Source organism: Eubalaena glacialis, chromosome 12 (assembly GCF_028564815.1).
Source record: "Eubalaena glacialis isolate mEubGla1 chromosome 12, mEubGla1.1.hap2.+ XY, whole genome shotgun sequence".
Lineage (NCBI taxonomy): Eukaryota > Metazoa > Chordata > Mammalia > Artiodactyla > Balaenidae > Eubalaena > Eubalaena glacialis.
In genome coordinates this window covers 9,845,690-9,873,273 of record NC_083727.1, presented here as the reverse complement: position 1 = coordinate 9,873,273, position 27,584 = coordinate 9,845,690, and the positions used below count along the sequence as shown (strand labels likewise).

Here is a 27,584-nt window from a genome sequence, read left to right as displayed (position 1 = left end):
TGGTATGCTTGGGAGGGTAAAGCAGGATGATGAAACAATAGCTCTTTGAGTGAGGGAATGAGTCAGGCAGTCAATAGGTTTTAGAGGGAAGTCAAAGCTAAGGCACTTCATCCAGGCAGGGCCTGTTGGGCAAAATGGGATCTGGTCATGCCGCCGGTGTGTGCACTGGGCGGGATGGGGAGGGAGGCGAGAATGGCCTTTCAGGAGAGAAATCCCCCCGAGAAGGTTAATCAGAAGAGTGGGCAGGCTCTTTGTGCTGGGAAGTGGGCGGCATTTTCTTATGACAAGTGTAGAGTAACATGAAAGGCAGCTCAGGAATAAAAGGAAACAAAGGACTCCGGGAGGAGAGAGGAAATGGAGAGGCAAGGAGGTGGGGCGGGGCTCAGCTGGGAGGAGCCGGGAGAGGCCAAGCAGGTGCAGGTCCAGGAAAGGATTACCCGCCACACTGAGCAGCAGAGATGATTTAAGGAACAAGTGCTGTGGTCAGAGAAGCAATAGGTCTGCCTTGACATTTTCTTGGGAAGAGCTTTTTTTTTTTTTTCTTTTAACAACCCGGGGAGTCATCCCACATACTGCTTTGTAACAAACACCTGCACGTTTTGTGGCTGGAGTCTAAATTTAGGAATCCAATTTAACTGAGAGCCTCTTGCCAAGCAACCCATTTGTTAGTGTCTCTGCTTATCCTTATCCCTCACCTGTCAGATGCCCGTGTGTCATTTATGCACTCGCATACTCTGTGAATGTGTAACTTCGTTGACATGTTACCTTTGGGGTCTGTGATATCAATGAAACTGTGTCATAATAATCACCCTCTGAAACTTTGATGTAATCCACCCAACTCACTGTTGTTTTCCAAGTGAACTTTCTTCCTCCTTCTTTGGAGTTTAATGCTGCAGCGTAGGGACTTACAGCTGGTTTGCGGGGGGGGATGGGGCATGCTGTATCTCCCTTCCCTCCTGTGTCCTAGAAAACTCAAATCTACGTTATGGGAGATAGCTCAACTGTTGTGTTTCTTGTAGATAAGTTCTGAGGCTAAGACTCATTGCCTAAGAATATAAGTAGACTAATATCAGCTGTGTTGTCCAAGTTTGTGCTGGGCATTAGCACTCAGAGGCTGGAAGGTACCTGAAAGAGGACAGAGAACGCATGAGGTGGTTCTATCTGGAAGAATGGTGGGCCTCTTCCTGCCACCATGTTTGGTACAGAAAAAATTCTGCACATTTTTCATGTATCCAAATTTATCTTCCAAGGCTCCTGTAGGAAAAATTTGGCTTATGTAGGTGGACAGAAGTGAAGACCATTTATTTGGAAACTGTAGATTAACACTTTCTAAGAGAAAACAGAAATCCAAGTGGATGAATGCCATACTACATACCATCAGAATCTGGAGTGTGCACTTGACAAAATCTCTTTATTTTCCTTTAAGGGTAGAAACTTGAAGTCCAGGGGTCCTTGAGTGAGTGAATGGATGGGTTACTCCTTGCACTCAATAGAAATCAATAGAACAGAAATAGGCTAAAATCTCCTGTGGCCCTCACAAAACTAAATGGAACACGCTTGGAGCAATACTGAGTTCAATAGAAATATAATGCAAACCACATGTGTAATTGCAAATTTTCTAGTGACATTAAAGTGAAAAGGGATAGGTGAAATTAATTTTAATAGTATATTTTATTTAGCCCCGTATATCCAAAATATTATCATTTCAACATGTATTCAACACAAAAAAGTACCAACAAAATCCCTTACATTTTGGTGGGGTTTTTTGGTATGAAGTCTTTTCAGTGTGTATCTCGCACTTACAGCACATAGCAATTCCGACGCGCCTCATTCCGCCTGCTCAGTAGATACACGTGGCTAGTGGCTGCCATATTGGACAACATGAACATACAGAACAAAGAATTGGACCTAAATAGTTATTGGAATCTCTCAGAGTTCTTGGTATTGTTTATCTTGTTTTGGGATCATTTGAAAGAAAAGCTGGGGAGAACGTTTTTAACTTTTTTGTTTTTGAAGGAGAACTCATTCATTCAACATATGTTTATTGCGTGCTTACTGAGTCCTAGGCACTATGATAATGGCCAATTATACTCTTAACAGATTTCTTTTTTGTTTGTTTTTTTTCTATCAATGTAATTGTGCAGTTATAAACAACAGAATCATCTGAAATACCTAAATAGACTCATTTTTATTGTTAACTAATATGGTTCAATTCCATATTAGGACACTGGTTCTTAAACTTGAGTATGTCCCAGAATCACCTGAAGGGCCTGATAAAACAGACTCCTGGGCCCATCTCCAGAGTTTCTGAGTCAGTAGGCCTCGGGTGGGGTCCGATAATTTGCATTCCTGACAAGTTCCCAGGAGTTGCTGGTGATGATGGTCTGGAGACCACACTTTGAGAACCACTGGATTTCTCCTTTGAGATCCTCCGCCTGTTATGTATTCCATAATACATATCTGAAGGCAGAGTCAAGCATCTCTGGAGAGTTGAACAACCACAGAACTCATGCATCTCAAAGGGATTAGTTGGGGAATGGGTGGCTTGCTTTCCTGTGGTCTGTTTCCTAAGATACAAATATAGTGACTCAAATAGGAAATTTAAGAACAATACCCGGGGACTGAATGATCTGGTATGGACTCATCTAAGGGAAGCGTGCTGTGTTTATGCTTTGGGACCAGTGTCACAGATCATGGCCAAGCTAACCTCTCTCTGCATGGATCCTCAGGACTGGGGAGCTGTCATTTAACAGTTGTCACAGATTTCCAGAGCTCACCCATGGGCTGGGGTGAGAGTATCCCAGGGTTATCAAAGCCTCTGAGTACCACGTACTAGCAGAAGGATGTTGAAAATTTTACTTCTGGTGCCTCATGGGAGAAGTTTGTCTTTCACTTCCTATCAAAGGATTGCTGATTATCTAAAGCCAGCTGGAGCTGTTGTCTGGCTGTTGGGACTGTCCTCCCTGTGTGTGTGGGGGTGTGTGTGTGTGTGTGTGTGTGCGCGTGCGTGCGTGCGTGTGTTGTCAAGGGTTGCTCCAAAGCCAAAATTCCCAGCAGGAGTACACGTGGGGCATATATTATTTTACGAGATGTAACTCTTCTGCACTCACTCAGGTATAATGGATTCATTTGGGAGGGTGAGAGTTGGGCCATCGCAAGTGTCAGTGAGGCCAGAACTTTCAAACTGGATCTTGGTAACACTCCTTATGTCATATGGTTGATTTGAATTTTGAAATTACTTGGAGAAGAGGCCCACTTGAAAGGTGGCTTCTGATCCTTAATTAGGTTTTTTTTTTTTTTAAAGATTTTTAAAGTCTTTATTAAATTTGTTACAATATTGCTCCTGTCTTATGTTTTTGGTGTTTTGACCGCGAGGCATGTGGGCTCTTAGCTCCCCAACCAGGGATCGACCCACACCCCCTGCATTGGAAGGTGAACCACTGGACCGCCAGGGAAGTCCCAATTAGTTTGTTTTTAGTTTGTGCAGTTTCACCATGGTTCAGGCCCATCTTATTGAACATGAATGTCATATGAGCCTCGTCTAAAAGGACAACGTAACACTCTCGCCAAGACTTTTTATCTAATTATTATTATAAATTCCACAGTGTATGCATGACTCTTTGATGGATTGGAATTTTAGGCTTTTCAAGCCAGTGAGTGAAGCATGGGCATTTGGGACAGGGCTGCCCCTCTGTTTTCCTGGTCACCGCTCTGCAGAGAGAGGTTATTAAGAGCAACGCAAGAATGCCTGTGGTTGCCTGCTTTCCTCAGCTTCCTCACCTGGGCAGGAGTAGGTTAAGGACTTGCTCACTTGTGCTCTATATAAACCCCCATCCAGTTACGGGTGCTTCTGACCGAGGTGCGAGTGATGGTCTTTTCTTTCCTGTTACCACCTTTTCAGACCAGGAGACAGTTGCTGGGTGTTTCATTTCCCTGCATGCTGTTCACCTGTGCCTTAATCCACTCTACATCAATTTTAGCACTGATGCACCTTCCTCATTGCCTCTGCCATTCTAGAAAAAAGAAAGACACGTTTTTCTCTTAGATGCAGATGAGAGGGTTTTGCTGTCATATATGATATTAATCCCATGAATACCAACAAAAACGTCAAGTTCTAAGAAAAGAACCCAGAAATGAAAGCGGTCGAGAACAGGTCACGTGTGTGTGTGATTGTGGCCGGTGTTGAGAGGAAGCTGTCTGTAGTTGGACAGACTTTTGCTGGGTGACTACAGACAGACGACTGCATTTTTCTCCGAACGAGCACAGAATGCTTCAAACATTTATGTGGCTGTTTTTTATCTTGTGATGACATATCCCAGACACTTAATGAAAAGTATTCCCGGCTGGTTGTTTAGTTAGAAAATGAATCATTATCAGTTCATCTATTTTAAGCATGGCACTATCTTAAGAACTATGGAAGAATCAAAAGAAATCTAGCTGGAGACTAGCATACAGAGTGAAAACACTGAGGCTTCTTTTTTTTAAACAACAGAAATTTATTTTCTCACAGTTCTGGAGGCTGGGAGTCCCAGATCAAGGTGTCCGCTGGTTTGGTTTCTCCTGAGGCCTCTTGTCCTCAGCTTGCCGATGGCCAAGAAGGCTTTTTAAAACAAGCAAACAAACAAAGGCACATCAACAAGGGCATATGGTTGTGATGCAGGGTTTACAATCTTCGTGCTGCTGACAGTTTGAGGCAGAGAATTCTTTGTGGTGAGGGCCGTCCTGAGTTTGCAGGATGGGTAGCGGCATCCCTCCCCTCTACCCACTAGATGCCACGAGCACCCCCCTGCCCCAGCTGTGAGAATAAAACTGTCTCCTGTGCCAAATATCCCCTGGGAGGTAAAATCACCCCAGGTGGAGAAACTGAATTTGTGAGGATTGAGGGAACCATGAACCTAGGAGAGAATCAAGAGAGATTAATCACAGGGAGTTGTCTGGGAAAAGCAGATCTGAGCTGGATCTCAAAAGACAAGAGGATAAGAATTGCCTGAGGCCATGGTCCCTGGGGTGGAGGCGGGCAGAGAATAGGAGAAGGGAGACATTTTAGAAAGTAGTGACTGAAAAGCGCATATAGGAACCAAAACGAGATTTCTTTGGCCAGCATGGGTGGTACATGAGAGTAAGGGGCAATAATGAATGAATTTGGCTGGTGTTTGTGGTGGATAATAGCCGCTCAATACAGGTTTCAAAAGGCAAGAAAATAGAACCAGAAAAGAATGAGAATGACTCAGGCTTTTATAGCACACACTGTACACCGAGCACTGTCTTATTGTGTCACAGGTGTTAATTTAATCCTCTCAGCAGCCCTAGGAGGCAGGTGCTATTACTATTCCTATTTTACAGCTGGAGAAACTGAGGCATGGAAAGGATGAGTAACTTCCAAAAATCTCAACCAGTAAATAGCAGAGCCCCAATTTACCCCCCTGTCCAGTCGCTAAGCCCATGCTCTCACCCATGGCACTGGGGCAGGGGTTAGTCCAGGTGGTTCCTGGGTGATGGAGTTCTCACCAAGTGGCAGGAGTGGGTCTGGAACCCAGGTGGTCAAGCAAGGTTTGAAAGGAATAAAAAACTCTACCCTGGTTTTCAAAAACGTCAGGAATTTGTTGGAAGGGTCAAATAGATACTCAGATTGTAGAGGAAAGCAAGGGAAGCAGAGTCGAGCAGATAGCTCAGCTCCATTAGGCCAGGAATCGGGATAGGAGGTGTAAGGTGAACATTGGAGCTGGGGCTTTGAGCAGGAGAGGACAGGTGAGGCCTGGGCTGGGGGCAGGGTGATGGGCAGACAAGGCTGCCACCGAGTGCGGGCAGGCCAAGGTGGGTCCCAGGTAGGTCCCAGGTGAGCCAAAGAAGAATTTGGACTCTGATGGTGGAGCCAGCAAGAGGCGGGGGTAACTAGGAGGAAGGTTGGGGGAGAAGGAGGCTGGAGTTGGAGATGAGGCTGGGCCTGTGTCGGGGAACTTGGGTGCAGAGGGATGGCTCCATTGAGACAGGCCACGTAGTGGAAAGGCCATGGGCCTGGACCCTGGCTCCTCCATTCACGGCTGTGATCTAGGCCCATTGCTCAGCCCTCCAGCCTGGGGGCCCACGTCTCTGGAACCTGTCTCGCGGGTTATTGGAACAGTTAAACGAGATGCTCTACACATGAGGCCTAGTCCAGCAGAGGGATATGCCCTAACGGTGATGAGGTCAGCTGGAGGGAAGAAGTTGGAGCCAAACCAACGCGAGGACACCATCGGATGGCAGTAACGGGATGAGGGTCTGGTCGGGACGGGGCTCTGGGAGAGAGAACCGTGGCGCTGTTAGAGTTCGTAGGTGCCACTCTGATAAGAGAGTAATGAAACGTGATTTTTGCCATGTTGGGATTTTTTTCTCCAGTGGGTCATCCAGTACATAACAGTCTTTATCTAAATGGACAGAAATTGAGCATCAGGGCTGAACAGCTGATTTTCACACTTGGTGGAGGTGCGTGGTTAGATGTTGTCCAGTATCGTGTTAGGTTGAAGAATGAGATAAAAGCAAGTTTTTATTCTAAGGGCAGGACTTCGGTTGTTCTTATTTGTGAATTTAGGTCTAAAAATAACTTCAGCATCCAGACACTTAAAGGGTTTGTGGTGCCTCTTGTGAGCTGGGCACACCTCCATCCGCAAACTTCCCAGTTTCATTCCCTCACCGCTGAGAAAAGCGCGAACAACAGATGACTCTGAGGGCATACAGACCGAAGGCAACGCACCAGCGTGAAGCCTCGTGCCGTGCAAACCTGGGCAGAGTATCAGGAACTGCCCTCCCCATCACCACCCTAATAAATAATGTAAATAGAGATTTTTCACTGATTTCCAATGAATGTTTTAACAGCCTAAACCAACGCTGTCCAATAGAAATATACTCTGAGCTGCAAATGCAAGCCACACGTGTCTTTTAAATTTTTCTGGTAGCCACTTTATAGTAGTAAAAAGAAACGGGTGAGATTAATTTTAATAAGATATTGTATTTCAGCCAATTCTTCACAGTATTATCATTTGAACATGTAATCAATATTCAGAGAGCATTGAGATATTTTACATTCTTGCTTTCTTACTAAATCTTTCAAATCAAGTGTGTATTTTACACATCTCAATGAGACAAGCCACATTTTTAGTGCTTAAGAGCCACAGTGGCAGAGGCCACCGTGCTGTACAGCAAAGGTCCAAATTCCCCAACTGCAAGGCTGCCTTTCCAGAGAAAGACTGGTAATTACTCTGAGCTTGGTGACTTCCACATCACCCTGGTTCCCATTTGACTGATGCCTTTGGACAAGAATGCAGGTTGTGGTTCATTTCCCACCTCATCTAGTTTGCGTTGCCAGAGGGAAAGAGTTTAAGAACCATCCATCACCTTGAGAGCCCCAGATGGGCCATTTAGTGACAAGAGCGGCCCATCCAGAGGGCTGACATCCAGCCGTTACTAACTTCAGAGGAAAACAAAACTAATAACTTCGGTGCCAAAATGGAATGCAAGTTTGTGAGAAGAATGAATTTCAAATATAAGAAAGGCAACAACCCATCCATAAAGAAAGATGGTTTTCAGACTAAAGCAATGAAAGACTCAGAATTGTGTCTTTGGTTTTATTTCTTCCGCCTGAGATCCTCATTTCAGGTCCTTCCGATTCCATTTTTCCGCTTGACAGCACACAGGGTGGTTCTAGGGCGTCAATGCTAAAATAATAATTATTGGGTTGACATTTTGCAAAAATCACCAAGTGAACTCTGGGGGTATAAAACAATATAACAGAGTTCAAAGAATGTGGAATGGGGATTTCTCTTCCCTGCTGGAGGCTCCTTTTTCTTTCCTGGCCAAACGCACAGAGAGGGAGGAGCTTGCTAGAGGAGAGAACATCTGGAAATGTGACCTGCAGGGAGGGCGGCCCAGCTCCCAGCCTCCAGAGGCTGGATTTCCCCTCCAGCTCTCCGAGAGGAAGGAGAGTGAGCACTTCTGAGTCTAATCGTACTTCAGAGTTATTACAGCTCAAAACATGCAGTGTGATGATTGAGAGGTTCTCGGGCTCCCCACGAAGCTCGCCCGAGATCAAAGCAGTGAACAACTGCTCTTCCGGGATGATAAATGGTTGTTGGTTTTTTTTCATCAGTATTTTAATAACTATTTGCACATTTTGGCAATTATGGACATAGAGAGTCTGATGACGATTACAGAAGCAGCTTGCAGAGGTGATTCACGGGACGCAGTTGGCCGTCAAAAGCAACACGCGGGTTTCAGCCCTGGCACCTGGCTGCCCGGCCACCTCCTGAAGCAGGTGTGCAGTGGCTGTTGGTGTGCAGCAGCCGATGCGGAGAGGTTGGCTGCCTTGCCCTTGGATGCTCTCTTCTCCAAGACAGCTTCGCTCCCCAGCAAGAGCACTGAAAGCCCCACTCCAGAAGCAGCCACTTAGCTCTTTCCGTGGCTGCGACTGGCCACTGAATTCCGAGCTGCTTTGGCAGCCGTTCCTGCCTGTGCTGGGGGAGGAATCGGACAAATCGCCTCCCCTTGGTCTGTCGGAGAGAGCTGGACCCCCTGCATCAGAGAAGGCACCTTCTTGGAAGAAAAGTGCTGTTGGTGTTTCCTGGACGCTTCTCATTTCTCAGTTAAAGTCATATTCAAACCACTTATGTCACTGTTTTGTGTTCCCGCATGTCAAGCTCCAGGTTGTCATGAATACTATTTGGTAGCATACTGGTTATAAAAGTTTTGCCTGGAAAAGAGTCTGGAAGAAAAGTTTTTAAAGGCCTGGAATTCGTAGAAGGAGCACAGGGAGGTGTCTTTCCACATTGTAAGAAGTTTTAGAGTTGAGTGTGAGAACCAAAATAGTAAGATGATGGAAGAAACCCAATCTGAAAGGAAATTGAACTAGGACCCACTTCACAGAGTTTCAGCCAGCAACATGTAAACCTTACTTGAAAAATAAATATGAAGATGCTCATTGTAGAGTTATTTATACCAGTGTAAAGAATTAGGAGCAGCTTAAATGTACAATAGTAGCAAAATGGATAAATGAATTATTGTATGCTTCTATGATGACTCTTATGAAGTCATTAAAACATTGATTTCAAAAATATATAATGACTTATGAAAATGATCTTGATACAATGTCAAATTAAAATATGCAAAATATAAAATTGTATGTCCCCTGCAATGTTAATATGTACATAAGCATAGCAAAATGACTGGAAAGGTATGTAAACCGGGTTTTTTGCAGTTGGATTGGCCACAAATTTTTAATTTTAAATTAAGTTTTCATTTTTTTCTTCATGTATTTCTGATATTCCAAATTCTCTATGATGAGCATATGTTACTTTTATAATCAGGAAAAAACGTAAATGTCATTACATAAACTCTGGTCGGTGTCCCTGCCACAAACATTTACTAAGACTAGTTGCCTGACCTTGGCAAATCACGGATCTTCTGTTGGGGCTTCATTTCCTCATCCGGGAACGAGACCCAGTGGCCTTGCCTGACTCACAGAAGCATTATGAGGAAAGGATGCATTAACCTGAAGAGCCTGTGAGAACAGCCAACTGCTTATACAAGCACAACGTGCAGCTTTGTGTTGGATATTGTGTCTCATTGCAAATCCGCTAGAACATAAGAAGTAAGAAACAACAAGGCTATAATGACATGTTTAGAATCAAAACCCATGAGAAACTAAAGCTGAAAAATGGCCGGCACTTGAATGCACACAGCAGGAAGACATTTGGGTGGGCCAGATCCTCGGGGCCTTGGGTGTGTTAGCCGCCTGCTGCGAGGACGGTGCCTTATAGGAAATGGCTTCAGAGTCGGTTCTGCCTTGCAGCTGCTCCTGAAATTGATGTTTACTCTGCTTCTCACAACAATGTGCCCGTGAGTACGAGAAGCATGGCACAGATGGAAGGGGGGCGGGCGGGGGAGGCATGCCCTAGATGGATTGGGGGGGCGGGTGGCGACAAGGAGAGAAAGTCCTGAAGGCTTTACCACCTGAGTTTTCATCAGTACCTGCTGAGCCAGGACTTGGCTGGGCTAAGGGTTTAGATTAGAATCCCCACAGAGGTTTTACAATTTTACATGCTATTTCTTTATCCTATGTCTTCCTTTTTGATAATGAAATGTATTTATACACACGTGAACACCTTCCCCTGGACATTCTGACTCCCCAGTTGGCTTCCCCACAAGGCAGATGAATGTCTTAAAGTCTCAAATGTGAGACCCACCACCCTACACTAGGAAAACTATAGGGGACACAGGTGACCAAGCAGCTACCCTCGGTTTATAATCTAAGGGACATAAACCATACACATGCACCTGGCACAGTGTAGGTGCTCTTACACATAGCTCTCGAACGGTTGAGTTGGACAGAAAAGCATAAATGTAAATGCATAATGTACATGCTTAATGTAAATGCTTAATGTATAGAGGTTCTTGGAGTCTCTCTTAGCGTCTGAGGGTTTTGTGGGTTAAGTGAGAAAAACCTGGGTGCTTATAATTTACCAAACAAAATAATTTCAGTTCCTCAGCTCAGAGGACTTTTCGCTGGGAAGGGATAGAAGGTTCAGTTTGAAGGGGCCCGAAAGAGGTGCGTGGGCCCTCAGATCACGCACCTGCAGACTGAATCGTGCGGCGGAGCCCGCAAAAGAGCGTGCGGCTCCACCACTGATACTGAGACCTGAGGTCTGGGCAGCGAGGGAAGGAAGCGGGGTCCAGGCTCCCCTCACCCTGAGAGCTGTGAGAAGGGCCAGCACAGCTCCCAGGCCTGACCCCTAGCTGCCCGGCCAGCAGCTCTTCCAGGGAGACCCGCCTTCGCCCACGCTGCGCTGGCCCCCACTTCTCTGTTAGGGGCCTGGGGGGCGGGGGACCAGCCGCAGCTGCTGCTAAGGCTCTCCGTGCAGTGTCTCTAGAGAGACGTGGGCTGGGGGCTGCCCTGAGAGGGTCCGTGGAAGCTCTTCTGCTCGTACACAGCGGGAGAGGAGTCTTTGAGCTGCTGTCTGCCCCAGCGAGGTCTGCTGACCCCCTGGGTGAGTCACCTAAGCTGCTCGTTGAAATGCAGATTGGCAGGCCTCATCCTGAACCCAAGGATCAGAGCATCTAGGAGATTATGGCCTGGGAGTCTGCTTCTAGCACATTCCCCAGGTGAGCCTTATACACAGTAATACTTGAGATTCACTGCCTTTCATCAACGCTCATGGAGCATCTTACACGTGTGGGGCTCAGACAGCACTGGGGATTTGATGCCCCCTCAGAGGATGGAGGTCATGTCAGCTAGGAAGCCATCAAGTGAGAACCCCATCCGTTGTCTCCTGCCCCCTCCCACCTCCTCCTACACACCACACACCTCAAGTCAGGGTAAAGACTGAGCTCCCCTCAGGAGCTCCTCCATTCCTGGCAGGTGGCTGCCCAGGCGGTGAAAGAGAATGAGGCAGGCAGGTAGACGCCTGGACTACTCGGATGTAAGGAAACATGGTCTCAGGACCCACTAGCTCTACCAAGACCACTGAGTGTCTCCCAGGTGTCAAAGTGCTGGGCCAGATCCTGGGATTTCTAGGAGAATAGCACAGAGTCCTTGCCCCGACTACCAGCCTGGAGTCTAGAGGGGAAGGCAGAGAGCTGACCCAGGCCTGGATGGAGGAACCCCTGCCCCCCAAGGAACAACATGGCAGCATCTGGGAGTACTTCCTGGGAATACCCTCCCCCAGCTCAGCCTGGGCTGGGAAAGAACCAGCCTCATCCCTGGCTCCAAACTGGAAGAGGAGCCAGGGCAGGTCTGGGTGACGTGAGATCACCCATGAGTGGCGGGTTCTTGCATTGCCCTGCTCTGACCGTGTGCCCCCCAGCAGAATTTCTTCTGTGTAAAGGGAGAGCAGGTGCTCTTGCCTTATGTCCAGTTCCTGGTTCTTGAGAGACACTTGTAAGACAGACACCCAGTAAGGAGTTGCCCAGGCCAGGCAGCTCCATTTATTAACACTGTACACGTCCAGAATGAATTTGGCCATTTCTTTCCATTGTATGCAAAAAAAGATGGGAGTGTGGGTTGGACGTGCCTTCAGCCAGCGGGGGCAGCCTGGCCGGCCCGTCCAGAACTGAGTGCTGAGGAGGAGCAGAGGCTCGGCCCGATGCTGCTGCGGTCCAGATGCGCAGGGAGGGGCCTGGGCAGCAGATGGGGGGATTGTCCACCACCGGTCACCCGCTCTGTTTCAAAAACAAGCAGCTGAGGGCCTCTGAAAGCCCCACTTCTGGGCTAGTCCAGTTTGTGGGGCTGCACTGCAATACTGGGACTTTTCTAGAAGCCTGAATAAAAGTGAAACACAAGGTACTCTGGTTGGCTAAGGGGCTTCAGGCATCCAGTTACCCCTGAGGGGCCCTTCTGAGCAGCTCTGTCCAGCGGAGAAGTCGTTAGTGTGCAGGCCAGCTCAAGGCCACTGAACAGAAAAGCCTGCTGTGCTTCTCTCTGAGACTATCAGGGCCCTTGCAGAGATGAAACTGGGCTGGAACCTCGAAGAATTTCTCAGTCATATTTTTTTCTAATTGACAAAAGAATTGAGAAACTGCTACCCTGCTGACCAGATAATTTAAAAAATAAAAATCAAACATCACATTCTTGGCAGTTAAAACTGTTCTTTTGCGGTGATCTCAGCTGGCCTCTGCTGACTGTCGGCTAATGCAGGCGGGGCTTCACTTGGATAATCAGAGGCAAAAGGCATAGAGTCTGATTCTAACTCACTCTTCATGCCAACCAAGCTTGGGACCTGAGCGAGTCACTTGATTTGCTAGAAGGGAGAAAAAAAAGATAGCCACATTCAGAGGTATTGATATGTCTGTGGCTGGAGAGAGAACTGTAGGCCTTTAAGAATTGCCTTTTTTTTTTTTTTTAAATAAATTTATTTATTTATTTATTTATTTATTTTGGGCTGTGTTGGGTCTTCGTTTCTGTGCGAGGGCTTTCTCCAGTTGCGGCGAGCGGGGGCCACTCTTCATCACGGTGCACGGGCCTCTCACTGTCACGGCCTCTCCCGTTGCAGAGCACAGGCTCCAGACGCGCAGGCTCAGTAGTTGTGGCGCACAGACTTAGTTGCTCCGCGACATGTGGGATCTTCCCAGACCAGGGCTCAAACCCGTGTCCCGTACATAGGCAGGCAGATTCTTAACCACTGCGCCACCAGGGAAGCCCAAGAATTGTCTTTTATATTATGCGTACGTATTTTTTAAAATATATACAAGCTGGTGACCATTACGTGCTCATCTTTAAAACTGGACGCTCAATTTCCTTCTCATCCAATCCAATCCAACAGACGTTTAGTGAGCTGTTGACTTTCGCTGCAAGTCACGTTGTAAGCACTGGAGAGAACACACGGAAAAATGACAGTGTTTGTTTTCTTTTTGTCAAAATCTAGACTATGCTGCCATTGATCACAAGGTGCTTGCTCATAACTAATTTGCCTGAATTCTGTTCCACTCTTACACGTTTTTATTTCACAGTATTTACAGTCCTTTATTAAAGTACTATTGAGCACTAGTAAGGGCAAAATCACTACTGCCAATCTTAGGGGCAAGTGTAGCTCTTCTTGCCTGACTTGCCGTGACCTTGGCCTTTTTTCAGACCTGGCTCTGGAGAACTCATAGGTTTGGGCCTTTGAGGGCTGCTCTGGGCTCATCAAGGCCAAGCAGAGGTGAGATGCTGGCGCTCTGTGGGCGAGCTCTTCGTGCTGCTCCTACTAGTAAAGGGATCACATCATGTCCTCAGGGATGCAACCCAGAGTAAGAGTATTTGAATAATTTTATTTTAATTGCTGTAAGTGGAAAGGTGTTGAATCGAGGTTATTGGTTTCATGGTGGGCTAGATTCAGGTTAAGAAGCATTTATTAAGTGCTTACCTCCAATGCTCCTTCAACCCATTTACCATCCGCTTGTGGGACTAAAGCAGAAATACAGAACATGAGTTCATGGAGAACACAGGCAAGTTATTCAGTGTTATTCAAACGCAGTCACACACATGTTGAAAAGCACAAAGCACAGTGGAATCAGAAAGTTGGGGAAAAACTTTGAGCCCTACACCTCAAAACAGTTAGGAACCTCACTGGTCATCTCTCCAGCCCCCTGTTATACAGATCTGAGTAACCTAGGGAAGTTAAGCCACTTGGTGATGACAAGGCATGGACAATATAACTTGGTCTCCTGACTCCCGGGAAAAAGCACTTTTCCCCTTGCTTCCTCACGGCGCAAATCTGGACAATTATTTTGGCAGATGAAAGAATGCAATGCCCAGTAGCATGAAAAGCACTTTTCCTAGAGATAAATGTTATGCTGAGATAATCTGTGTTAATTGAGCTAATTTTGTGACTTGGCCCCATATAGCACTCTGCACTGCCAGAGGACCAGGGGGAGAATTAAAATTCTAAGAGCTACAAGTGGCCCCCGATGAGTCAAATAACCTCATTCTCATAGAGTTTCAGGAATGAAAAAAATCTAAAAAATGTCTTACAACCCATCTTTAGGAGAGGTAGAAAGGACATCTTTTAAAAATTATTGATGAAACCTATGAATTCATAACTGTTTTTCAAAGCAGCAGATAATTCCATCGACATCTCAGTTTATGAAACGTAGGGAGCCAAAGCCATCTCAACCCCTTTACAAATGTTTTATGCCTCTTTCCAAGCTCTGTTTTAAAAGTAACATTTTTGTTCTTTACAAAGTAATATATGTTGATTGCGGAAACTTTGAAAAGCATAAAAAGAAAAATAGATTTTTTTTTTCTTTTTTTAATTTGTGGCTGTGTTAGGTCTTTGTTGCTGCATGCGGGCTTTCTCTAGTTGCGGCGAGCGGGGGCTACTCTTCGTTGTGGTGCATGGACTTCTCATTGCGGTGGCTTCTCTTGTTGCAGAGCACGGGCTCTAGGCGCGCGGGCTTCAGTAGTTGTGGCTCGTGGGCTCAGTAGTTGTGGCTCGCGGGCTCTACAGCGCAGGCTCAGTAGTTGTGGCACACGGGCTTATTTGCTCCGCAGCATGTGGGATCTTCCTGGACCAGGGCTCGAATCCATGTCCCCTGCATTGGCAGGTGGATTCTTAACCACTGCGCCACCAGGGAAGTCGGAAAAATAGATTTTAATTTATTGAATGTATTTCATTAATCCTACCAATCAGGTATATCCATGGCTAAGATTTTTTTTTTAATTATTTATTTATTTGTTTATTTATTTTTGGCTGTGTTGCGTCTTCGTTTCTGTGCGAGGGCTTTCTCTAGTTGCGGCGAGTGGGGGCCACTCTTCATCGCGGTGCGCGGGCCTCTCACTGTCGCGGCCTCTCTTGTTGCGGAGCACAAGCTCCAGACGCGCAGGCTCAGTAATTGTGGCTCACGGGCCTAGTTGCTCCACAGCATGTGGGATCTTCCCAGACCAGGGCTCGAACCCGTGTCCCCTGCATTGGCAGGCAGATTCTCAACCACTGCGCCACCAGGGAAGCCCCATGGCTAAGATTTGATGATCCTTCTAGTATTGTTTCTCTGCGTAATATATTTTTACACAAACGTGGGCTCACGTTGTGCATTACTATTTTGAAACAGATTTTTTCCTCCCTCTTAATATGGTACGAACCATTTGACCCCATCTGTAATAGGTGTATGGTAGTCCATTATATGATCCTATGCCATAATTCTTTTAACCAATGCCCTCTATTGACATTTAAGTTGTTCTCAGTTTTTAATAATAAAAAACAGTGTTGCAATCAATATGCATGAAAATTTCCTTAGGTCAAATGCCTAAGAGTGCTGGGTCAAAGGATATGTACGCTGTTAAGGTTTTGAGATATATAGCCAACTTGTTCCTCAAAAGGTTGTATTAATTTATATTCTTAACAAAAGTACATGAGATGCCTATTCTCCCTACTCTCACCAATGCTAAATGTTATCATTTAAAACTAACCTTTGACTTCATTTGTTTGAAACTGGGGGGAGCAAATCACAAACTTCTTAAATATATTTACTGACATATTTCCTTCTATGTGTGTGTTGCCTGTTCATCTTTTTTGCCCATTCTCTTATTGCAATATGTCTTTTTCCTAATCATTTGTAAGAGCTCTTTAAAGATACTACCCTTTGTTATATATGACACAAATATGTTTCTACTTTATTGTTTGCATTTTATGGAGTTTTTTGACATACAGGTTTAAAAATTTTACCTATTCAGAACTATCCATCTTTTCTTTATATATGCTGCCTTGTCATATATTTAGAAAGGCCTTCCCCAACCCCCAAATCTTAAGTTTATGTATATTTTTCTAGTTCTTGTACCTTTTTATTTTTTACATTTAAATCTTTGGTATAAGATTTGAGGTATGGCTCCAACTTTAGATTTTTTCCCCCTAAAAGATTAACTGTTTATCCTAATTCCATTTATTGGATAATCCATGCTTCCCCTACTGATTTGAAATTCCGTATTTATCAAATACGGAATCATAGAATTTGCATCTATTTGGGAATGTTCTATTTTGTTTCAGTGTTTCATTTTTTCCCCCAGGACAATTATTTCCCCTCATTATTTTACTTTTGCAAATATTGTCACCTGTGTATTCTTCCAGATGAAGCTTAGAATCATTTTCTTCCATGTTGTCAAAATTTCCCCAAATCATATTGGGACTTTGAATAGCAGTGTAATAGATAAATAAAGTCATCTAGGAAGAACTGATGTATTTAAAATACAGGATCTTCCGCTCTAGGATAGAGAATGTCTCTCCATGTTTTTCAAAATCTCCTTAAATTCTCTATATTGTTTTATAGTTGTCGTCATATGAGACCTACCTACCATTTTTTTGGTTAATTCCTAGAATTTTGTGATTATTTTTCCTGTTGTAAATGGGATTTTACCCCCTTATAGTTTCCAAATAGTTACTGCCAATATATATTTTTAAACTTCTGAAATTTATAGACAGGAAGATAGATAGATTTATAATAGCCAACTTACTCAAGATTCTCATTCATTTTAACCAGTCTGTGTTGACTAAAGAGAAAAGAGTATAGGATCATAATAGATGGGCTTTTTTTTTTCATTATAGTGTATTTATAAATAGTATCCACTAGTTCTACACTGGCATCCTTAATTTTCTTTTCCTCAGTGCTAAAGATAAAATCTTATAACATCTTATACGGAATGAGATATGAGCCAGTCCTTGCATTCAGGTCCTTGCTACTGCCCTCGTATTAATGCCACTCAAATTTCAATAAAAGCCCATCAGATTTTCCTGGTGATAATGGTGAAGCACCGCCCTGCCCTCGCATGATTTCTAGTGCCCAGTTTTTACCTTTGTTCTCATCTCCTTGTCTTACAATATTGCAAACACTGACAACCCAAATTGATCTCTATCCTTGTACAATATTTAGTAGCTTCTGACACTGCAGGAACTGTGCCCCGTGGAGCAGAAACACACACAAATGTTTCTCACTCTGGCCTTCAGTAGAAGAATTGATTTTCATTTATGCAGCACAGCAGTTTTGTGTGTGTGTTCAGAGAACTTGGACCAAATTTGAGGGAAATTAAAACTTTGCAAGGACAAAGCCACCTTTATTTCATTTATGTTTAAGGGCAAGGCTTTGGCATCCATGTGGAAAAAAAATAGTGTGGCAAAAAATAAGGTAGTCATTAATTTTCATTTTGCTTTGAGCATGTTTTGGATTAACTCAGTTAAACTAAAAAGGTCATAGCTACTAAGCACTTTCTTTTTCTTCTACCTTTAATTGCATTAATGAGTAATATATATATATATGCAGATAGATAGATAGATAGATAGAGAGATAGAGATATTTTGCCCTATAGGATCTGGACAGGCCTCCCAAAAAGAAATTTTGATAATTATCAACATCATAGCATTTGACAGTTCAAGGTCTTTCCATGAACTACAATGCCCTTGAACTACAGGTAAATTATCATAGTTTAAATGTGGAGAAACTGAGGCCTATTTTCTCCACTGGATCAAAAAAAAATCACTCTCTTTGTCAGTGCCATTCGATGTTCCTTTTTTCTGGAATGTAGGCTTTCGGAATTATTTTATTTATTTTTGTTTGTTTTGGCTGCACCGCGTGGCACGTGGGATCTTAATTTCCTGACCAGGGATCAAACCCGCGCCCCCTGCGTTGGAAGCATGGAGTCTTAACCACTGGACCACCAGGGAAGTCCCCAGAATTATTTTGAAGAATATTGGATTTATCGTCATGGAATTATTTTTGCAACAGTATGAAGGTTGATGTTTACCACTCCGTAGTCACAGTTAAAATTCATCCTCATAGCCGTCTCCTTAACTGTAGGAGAACACACAAAGGAGGACGAAATCTCCCCTTTAATGAAATTTAATTTAATTGTCCTTTCTTACCTGAACTTGGCTTCCACTCCAGACCATAGCTATTGTCTGTCATGGTATTTTTCTATCTGTGCCACCTGGAACCACAGCACAAATAGGTTGATAATCACTGCCCTAGGTGATCTTGATCATCAGCCAAGTTTAAGATCTATTATTAAAAATGATTTGTTTGTACACTTAAATTATTAAAAATCCGTACTCTGGGTTTATCTGCCCTCCCTAAAGTATAAGCCACAAAAGGACAGAGGACTGATCTTATTCACCACCGTATCCATAGCACCTGGGAGACTGTTTAGCATATAGTAGGTACCTAATACATATTCAAATGAGTGAAGGAACGAAACCAGCACTGAGCAGCGCCTGAAGCTCACTCTTTGAGGCTCCCTTTTCTATTTTCTAGTCGGGAGACAGAAAAAGGTTGCTTTGCCCAATTCTCTCCACATACTTTCGTTGTGTTTTTCTCAATTCCTTGTTACAGTCCTAAGTAGTCAGGTTCTCATGAGGCTAAGAAGTGCCTATTAAAGTTCTCATCTGACAAATGCTCTTTTCTTGACAGAGTTCTCTCCAAAAGGAGATGCATCCCACAAGCCTTTTGAGGACCAAGTCTAGAATAAGCCCCAGTCCTCTGTGGTTTCTAAGTGAAATTACCTTCTGCAACTCGAAACCACATGCGGGGGGTGGGGGGCAAGGCCAAGCCCGAGCCACTTTGTGAAACGTGGGTTTGCCCTTTACACTCATCATGCCCCCTGTGCCTGTCAGAGCCCCCGCTGTAAGCATTCCCACCACTTCTAACTTCTTAATATGCTGGTGAGGGGCTTGGGGGCACGTCTACGAGTCAGGACGCCATCAGTACCACTCACCTCTTCTTGTCACTCCCTCTCAGAGCCAGAAAGCATCGCGCCAGCCCCATTCCGTTCCTCTCCCTGAGGACTTCACAGGCAGCCGCGGTCCCCATGGCTGGCCTTGCTTGCCCTGCTTTGCTCATGAAGGTGGGACCACCAGAGCGGGTTTGAGCCTCGGTGGAAAAAAGCTGGTACCCAACACCACCACCACCACCCACGCCTCCAGCAGGGGCAGGCAGGCCAGTCTGTTTACATGGAAGATGCCAGGTCCCCTTGCAGACCCCCATCGCCAGGAATTTGTAGCAGGTTCCCCCATCCCTGCATGAGGATCCCTCTCTACATCTCCGCATCCTTAGGTGATTCTTCCGGTTTGAGGGCAAATCTGTGGTCTCTCACGGTGGCCGGCCCCATGTTCTTGCCGTCTCTACACACGTGGTCCAAGCATCCTGGGCACGATGGGTTGATCCCTCTCACCAGCCGCCAATCCTGGCTTTGTTTCCAGTGCTCTCGGTTCAGCCCAAAGGGAACAGTTCCTTCCTGTTCCACCCCGGCATCCACTCCTCTGTCACAGCGTCACCCCCTTGGTCCTGATGTCCCCGCCAGCTCCCACCTCTTACATCAACATTTTCCCTGCTGGCGTGCCATACAACGCTCCTTGTCCCACAGGATGGGCGTGTCCTTGGATGGCAGGAGAGCTAAGCACACTGGGGAAACCCTGGGTTTCCTTTCCAGCACCTTTGCTATGCTGATGCTCAGTCAGTGTCCTGGAGGGAATCCAGTATTCGGGTTTTCCCAAGTGTGTTTGACACACACTAAGGCACTCAGCCACACCGTCCCCTCCTTCCACCTCTCAGGCACTCCTTGCTTTTAAACGTAGGAGTCAGCACCTCAAGGCTCAGCCCTTGGCCCTCTCGCCTTCCAACACCTTCTGACGTTACCTTCTCTCCCCATGTCATTGCCGGACCTGTATCTCCAGCCTCGGCCCTTCCTCTGAGGTCCCGTTCTGTATACGCACCTGCCCGTGTGATGTCTCCTCCCACTCAGTACCAGCAGGTGATCTCCTCCTGCCCCCAGTGCACCTTCCCCAAAACAAGCAGTGCTCCCTGCCTCGGGGGAGGCCGCCTCCGTGCCCCCCTGCCACCAGCCAGAGCCCGAGGCTCAGCCTGCTCACCCACCTGCCTCTCATTTACCACATCTGTTAATAATTGATGTTACCATTTTAATGTTTCTGGAATGTATCTACTTCTCTCCATCGTCACAGCCACCGCCATGTTTCAGGCTGACATCAGCTCTAGCTTGTATTCCAAACCCCTCCTAACTGGCCCTAAATCCATCTTGCTTCCCCTTCCTTCCCCCAATCCATCTTTGAGACTGCAGTCAATGGGATATTTTTTAATTCCTACACAGCATGGAACTCTTCTTGGCTTCTATGTTAGGGTTCTGTGTCTGGAGAAAAAGAACCAACAGGAGCTATAGGTAACAGAAATTATAGAAAAAATTTTATTTTATTTTAAGATCCTTATTTTTAAGGAGTCGACTCAGGCACTGGTGGGGCTGGCGAGTTTGAAATTTGTTGGGTTAGCTGGAAAGTCAGGCAAGAGTTGATGTTGCAGTCTTGAGTCCAAATCACTCAGGGCAGCAGGCTGGACACCCAGGCGGGGTTTCTTACATTGCAGTCTTGAGGAGAATTTCTTCTACTTCGGGGAACCTCAATCTTTGTTCTTAAGGCGTGCAACTGATTGGCTGAGGCCCTCCCATGTTAAGGAGGGTCAATCTGCTTTACTCAAAGTCTGCTGATTTGAATGCTGATCTCACCTAAACATACCTTCGAAGTGACAGCTAGACTGGTGTTTGACTAACATCTGGGCACAGAGCTTAGCCAAGTTGACATGAAACTAATGATCAAGCTTCCTTTTGCACTTAGACTGAAGGCCAACATCCCAAACCTGACTCCAGGGCTCCGAGCGATCTAGCCCCTGCCCTCCTCCTCCCTGCCTGTCTCCCGTTCACTCTGTATCCTGGTCACACTGGCCTCCTGTCGGTCCTGGATATGCCAGCTGCCTCCTTTCCCGAGAGCAGTACACAAGTTGCTGCCTCTGCCTGAGATGCCCTGCTTCCCACTCCCGGCGTGCGTGCACACTCACACACACACACGAGCAGGAGCTCCCACGCACGTTAGTCGTCCTTCAGATTCTGGTTCAAATGCCACACCCTCTGGGAAGAGGCAGCCTCCCCTGCTCGCTGACTCGCAACAACACTGCATAACGATGCATGTAGTTGTGCGATTATTTCGTTCGTGTCTGTCTCCGCCACTAGACTGTAAATCCTTGAAGGCAGGGGCCAGGTCTCCTTGAAGGTCTGTGTTGCCCACCAGGGTGCCTCCAACTCTCATAGGTGTTGAGAGAGTGAACGAACGATTTGGAACAGTACCCGGGCCTTGAATGTCGTCTGTCGTCCAGTCCTCGTAGGACTCGTCCCAGCGACGTACGGCCTGCCCTCGCCTGTGGCTCCCCCCACGTCAGCTTCCCTTGTTCTCTTGCTGTGGCCTTGCAGACGCTCTCTGCTCCACCTTGGGACGAGCTCCCCTAAGCAGAGGAGACCCCCTGTCTACCCACCTCGTGGCTTAGGTTTGAAACTCTGCCTGCCTGAGCCTCACCTCAGGCGTCCGCTTCAGTCCTTGAAGATAAGCACTGAAGACAAAGTGACTGGGCAAAGCTTTTAACTGGAGGGGACTGTCCCCCCCTCCATGAGCCCTCATCTGCATTTTTGTATGTAAGCATTTGTGGAGGCAAAGCTACTGCTGCCCAATATATTCGTGAGAAAATACTCACATTTTTACTGTCTTGAGTGGAAATAACCAATATCTGTAGACAGACCAGAATTTGCTGTACCTTTTCCCGCAAACACTTAAAATAATAGAAGTTGACTTGTCTGACATTTAGTCATTGTTAATATTTTCCTATAAACTTGGAAGTTTACAAACTGTAAGCTAAGAGATTGTCTTAAATGGCTGTAAAAATAACCATCTTCCTTTGCGATAGATCAACCGTTCCAAGGTTGGGTAGTTTGTGTCCCAAATGCCTCAGAGCATCAATGAAATGAGCCTTATGAAAATTTCAGATTCGTTGGATCCAACAGCTGTCCTCCAGCACATGCAATCCATATAGTCATGAAGGCTTGGGTATAAAGCAAATCACACTTTCCCTGTGACTTATATCCTAATGCAGAGATGCTTTATCTTCATTCCATCTAAATGCCTATTAGTAGAGGTTCCTCCCGCTCTGGCGGGTGTGCCGTCAGCTGGTGAATGGTCTGTGAAACGCCAGTGCACCAGGGAATGACACTGTTCTGCATCCTTTTGATAAAGGAAAAGAATCTTAATCTACATCTTTTGTAAATTGGGATTTTTTTCCCTTTGCATTTTAAAAAAGCAGAGTTCCATTACTTTATATGGTGAATTTCAACAATTGTTAAAATTCATCAATTTTGTGCCTGAATTTGAGGCAGGATTAAATCAGGGGCGGACAAATGGGTCTCTCAGAATGTTAGCACTCTGTGATTCCTCCGAAGAAAAGGTGACTTGTTTTTTGGAGAGTGGCTTTGAAATGTGCATACATTAACAAACAACTTACCTGAGACTCTGATAAGCCCAGGATTTCTCTTTGAGTGAAAAACTTAGTGAGCAGGCAGTTTTGTGTCCCTGAACTTGCACGGAACAGCTGCCCTTCCCCTCTCCCCAGCTCCCCTAATTCTTTGCCCGTAGGCTGACTGTGAGGTTAATACTAGACAGAGATTCTGTGACTGTTTCTGCCCCTGTGCTAACAACTCCCAGCAATTTGGAGGGGGCGAGGTGGAGAGACTTTATGAAGGAGAAGGCCACTTCAACCTTTGAAGTTTTCTTTCAAAACGTTAGTGTATAAAAATGTCCTTGAAAAATACTGACTCATATAAGCTTGCAGAACTGTTAGAGGTTTTCCTCCCCCAATTCTAGTGTTCTTTACCCATTAGCTATTGCAGACTTTGATTATTCTTTTTCAACAGCTGTATTTGAAACCACAAAGGGCAGCCCTAAGAAGCAGAGACACCATTGTTGCCAACAACAAAAGCCAAAACCCAAACCACAGAGTAATTGAGGTTTAGGATGGGAACACCACCTTCTGGGCCCCGGGATGCAGGCCACGGGTGCTTGTCATCCTCAGGGATGAGAAGCCTTTCACGACCAGCCAACCGGCCATTGGTGCCAGTCTGAATGTTGAAGAGGCATTTCTTTTGTCCTCAGGTGCGGGTGCGAAGCCTTGGGTTTCAAGGCTCCATTGTTCCCATCTGCCCCGGATGCGGGCATTCCAGAAAGCCGTTGGTCTGGGGTGACTGTTGAATGTATTATATGAAAGAAATGACAATTTGGGGGTACCTTGAGGTAGACAGCTACCCATATTGCCCGGCCCTCCCAGGTGGCACTGACTAGCTTTGTGAGATGGGTCTTTGGACCAGCAAAGGCTGTAAAGAGGACACGTAAAGAGGAGCAACAGCTTCAGAAGGCCCTTGCAAGAGGTGTTCCTGGGGAAGGGCGAGCCACCGGGCTGTGTGACTCTGACCCGTGGGCGTGGAGAAGCAGGGACACTGGTCCTGTGCCTCCCAGCATCATTCCTCCCTACCTGCCAGAACTGGACTTCCATTCAGCGGGCAGTTCCTGGGGACCTACTGTATGTAGACCCTCTGCAGGACAGGGGAAACATGAAAGCAGTAACGCATGGTCCCTGCCCTGGCGCCGCGTCTGGGGGAAGACACGGAGCTAAATCCTTGTGGTCACCACACCGGCAGAGGACCCAGGTTGTCCCTCGGGCCTGTGAACCCCACCAGCAGAGGACAAGTCTGTTTAGTTCCTGCTGCATCCCCAGCTGCCAGCACAGGGCTGGCACCTACGAGCCCAGCACAGATCTGTTGACTGGATAAATGCATGAGCTAGTGCAGTGAGAGCCCAAGAGAGGAAGGAAGTGACTCAGCTTTCAAGGCATTTCCACAGGAGAAGGTTGAACCGGACCTTCTAGGTTGAGTATCTGGAGGACAGGGAGGCCCGAGTGGAGAAGCGATGTCTGGAAGCGTGAACAGCCATGCCTGCTCCGGGGCCGCAAGGAGGCCACTGCCTCGGGCTTGGGCCGGGTAAGATTGCGCTGCAGAAAGACAAGGGCTGGGCACACAGACAACCTGGGGCACCTCACCAGAGGCCGGGATTTCTCCTTCGCCAGACTTGCACTTAGGAAGCAGGCTCTGAAGGCTGGGAGGAGAGCAGACCAGGGGTGTCAGGGAACCCAGGACTCATCAAACAGCCCGGCAGGGCCCCTTGCTGACTGCTCCCCACGCGACATCTCTGTTCATTTCTGGGTCCTCCACTGCCTCCGGTGCAGTATTTTGCATATAGTAAATAATGCATAAATATCGGTTGATTTTTTTTTTCCCTTAGTTCTGTGGTCCTTCAGTCCCTTCAGGGCCTAGGTGGGCCCTGATTCCAGGTCCTCTGATTCGTCCATTCTCTTACATAAAGAGCTCTCCAAATATTTAGTCAAAAAGTTTTTGGTTTTGGTTTAATTCTTAAGCTTCGGTGTACCATGTCTGTTGAATTCCAGCGTCAGCTCAAATTTTTATCAATGATTTCATCTTTCAAAAATGTACGTTAGAACTACAAGATCACTAGAGTTGGTCTTAAGGAGTGCGGGTAAATACTCACTTTTTAAAGTCATTGTTACTCAGAACTAGGCTTTTTTTAGGAGTCACTCTAGTGGATAAGTTTGTCATTCCCGCTTCTTAAAATATTTTTCTTGACAAATCATTTTTTAAACTTTTCTGGTTAAAGTAACACAAATATTATTGATTGGGTTATTGTTCTTTTTAATCCTCTATCTGACTTTCTAGTTTTCCTACGCATGTTTTCAAGAGCTAAATAGATACAGTGGGTTTCACAGCTGACATAAGGCTAGCGAGGCACCAAGTCATAATTAATTTAGGCCTCAGTGGCATCCAGTTGGCACTGGAAGAGTTGTGACCTTATCTTTGATGTGTTCAAAGCCAGTTATTTTTACCCTGGTGCTTCAGGAAGTACGCAGCCACTTCGTCTCTTTGTTCTCTTATCACAGAATCAGTTGAGATGCTGCCCTCTTTCCAGTGTATGTGCTTTGGAAGCTGGTCCCTCTCCAGATGCCTGCTGAACTTAGCACTGTTTAATAGGGCAGCCACTTGGGGTGCCAGGCAGGTGGGGGACATGCCAAGAGAGGGTGTCCTGCTTGGCAAGGCCACCTAGAGTCCTTGGGATGGTGCCACAGCTGTTTAATTATTCAAGTGGAATGAGTGTCCTCAGCGGAGATGTAAAGCAGAAGGGCTGCTCCCTACTCTCCGTGTCCCTGCTTCGTACTGCCTTCTCTCCCTCAGATGTTCCTGAACTCTCACCTCTCCTTCTACAACCTCCTTGTGGAACTTTAATTTTCCATGAAGAGTAAATGGCTTGGAACCACTCAAAATGTTTGCCCTACCAATGGGGTTGGTATCTTCACAAATATCAAAGCCTTAGGCTAAAGGGCTATGGGCAGATTTCAGGCCTCAGAGAGCCTCTTAAAGAAGATTGGGGTAAAGGGGGCACCCCCTGAAATCATGACTTGTGAGCTGTGAATTCTGTGAGTGAGAGCAGTCCTGGGGGGACAGAGGGTGCAGCTCTGCAGATTCCATCGGCTGTTCCTGATCACCAGGTTCTCCACGTGAAAATGCTTGGGTGGCTGGCTGTGATTTGTGAAGCGGCCCCTTCCTGTGCGCAAAGTTTCTCCAAGTTTCTGTGTTGTCTAAGTTTAGCTCTCTATCATACATGTGAGTGTATCTGGGTACACAACAAAGAGGAACGTGAGAGGAAGAGGTACATGTGACGTGTGGATGGGCAGTGTTCACAGGCATCTGGGAGCAGGGTTCTCAAACTTTAAGGTGCACGACACCCCCTGGAGTGGAGGGGGCTAGTGGTCTCCGTAAATGCAGATTCTGATCCAGGAGCTCTGGGGCGGGACTGAGAGAGAATGTGCTTCTCTGACAAGCTCTCGGATGCCGCGGATGCTGCATGGACCATGGTGACAAGGCCCTGATTCCCATACCTGGGGAGCTTTTAAAACCTCTGATGCCAGGCTGCACCCCACCAATGAAATCGGAATATCTGAGGGCAGGACAGTAGCATAAGTAGTTTTGAAAGCTCTCCACGTAATTCTCGCCCAGGTTGAGTTCGTGGCTGGGAGGGGGGTGGGGGGAGCTGAGTGGAGGATGGGACTCATTCCTGTCACTTTGGAAATTTACCAAAAGTATGTTGCAGCTGTGCCATCTGATAGTGTATGAATTAAAATGAATTCAGTGTTACCAGCTCTGTTTTAAAAGAACACCATGAAGTTTCCCAAGAGTTCCTCCAGCCACCAGGCTCTGCTCCACCTGTGTTTATCAGCCGCAGAGTCCCAGCTGAAGCCCTCACAGATATTCTTGCTGTTCTCCATTTACCCGTGGCCTTCTGTTCCTGTTGCACAGCTCACTGACCTCAATTCTTTGTGGCTGTGAGGGGTCTAGATGAGAATAAAATGTTTTATCTTCCTGTAGAGCAGGGGTTCTCAACCCTACAGCACATTAGAATCACCCTGGGCGATTCTGATTTATCGGGTCTGGGGCAGGGTCCCTGCACTAGGGGAGTTTGAAAAGCTCCCTGGGTGATTCTAATGTGAACTCAGGGATGAGAGCCAGGTTAAAAGATAAAATGTAACTTGAAAAAAAAAAAAAAAGTATTTGTATTTTCTTCAACATTTAAAAAAACTGGTTCTAAAAACTAAAAGATGCTGTTCAGACAATAAAATATAGAAATTGTTTTTTTAAATATACATGTAATGATTTATTTAAATATATATTTAAATCTGTATAGCACCCCCCCACACCCAATATCTGGTATTTTTGAGGAGGCCAAGGAGCAAAGTGGGGAGATTCTTGAGCCGGCGTCGGAGAAGCGAAATGTTCCTGATGTAACTATCACCCACTGTATTAATTAGGACAGCGCTAGCTGGTGTAGGATCTCCGTGCACGTGTGCACAGTCATTCAGCGGGCCCCAGTGTACGTCTCCAAGGTGGCCTGCGGAAGGGGGGAAACAGTGGGTGGGGTTCAGGGGAGGCTCCCACTGGCTGGGCGGGGCCACGTGTACTCGCACCCCATTGGGCAGAGGTCAGTCACGTGACCACTGCCACGTGTGTGGAATGGTCAGCGCAGCCCCAAGCCCTCAAGGAGCACGAAGGTTGCGGGACGGCCAGCCTTCGGTGTCCTACCGCATTTGTGTGTCTAGGGGTCAGGTGCCTCCCAGAAAGGCGCTGGCTGTGGGCCCTGCACTTGGAAATGCAGATTCCA

General features: G+C 46.2%; 1 protein-coding gene across 2 annotated transcripts in view; it reads left to right on the top strand.

Moving 5' to 3' along the window:
- The window catches only part of ZDHHC14 (zinc finger DHHC-type palmitoyltransferase 14), a 269,697-nt gene that overhangs the window by 172,889 nt on the left and 69,224 nt on the right, over nt 1-27,584 (top strand). The window lies entirely within an intron of this gene.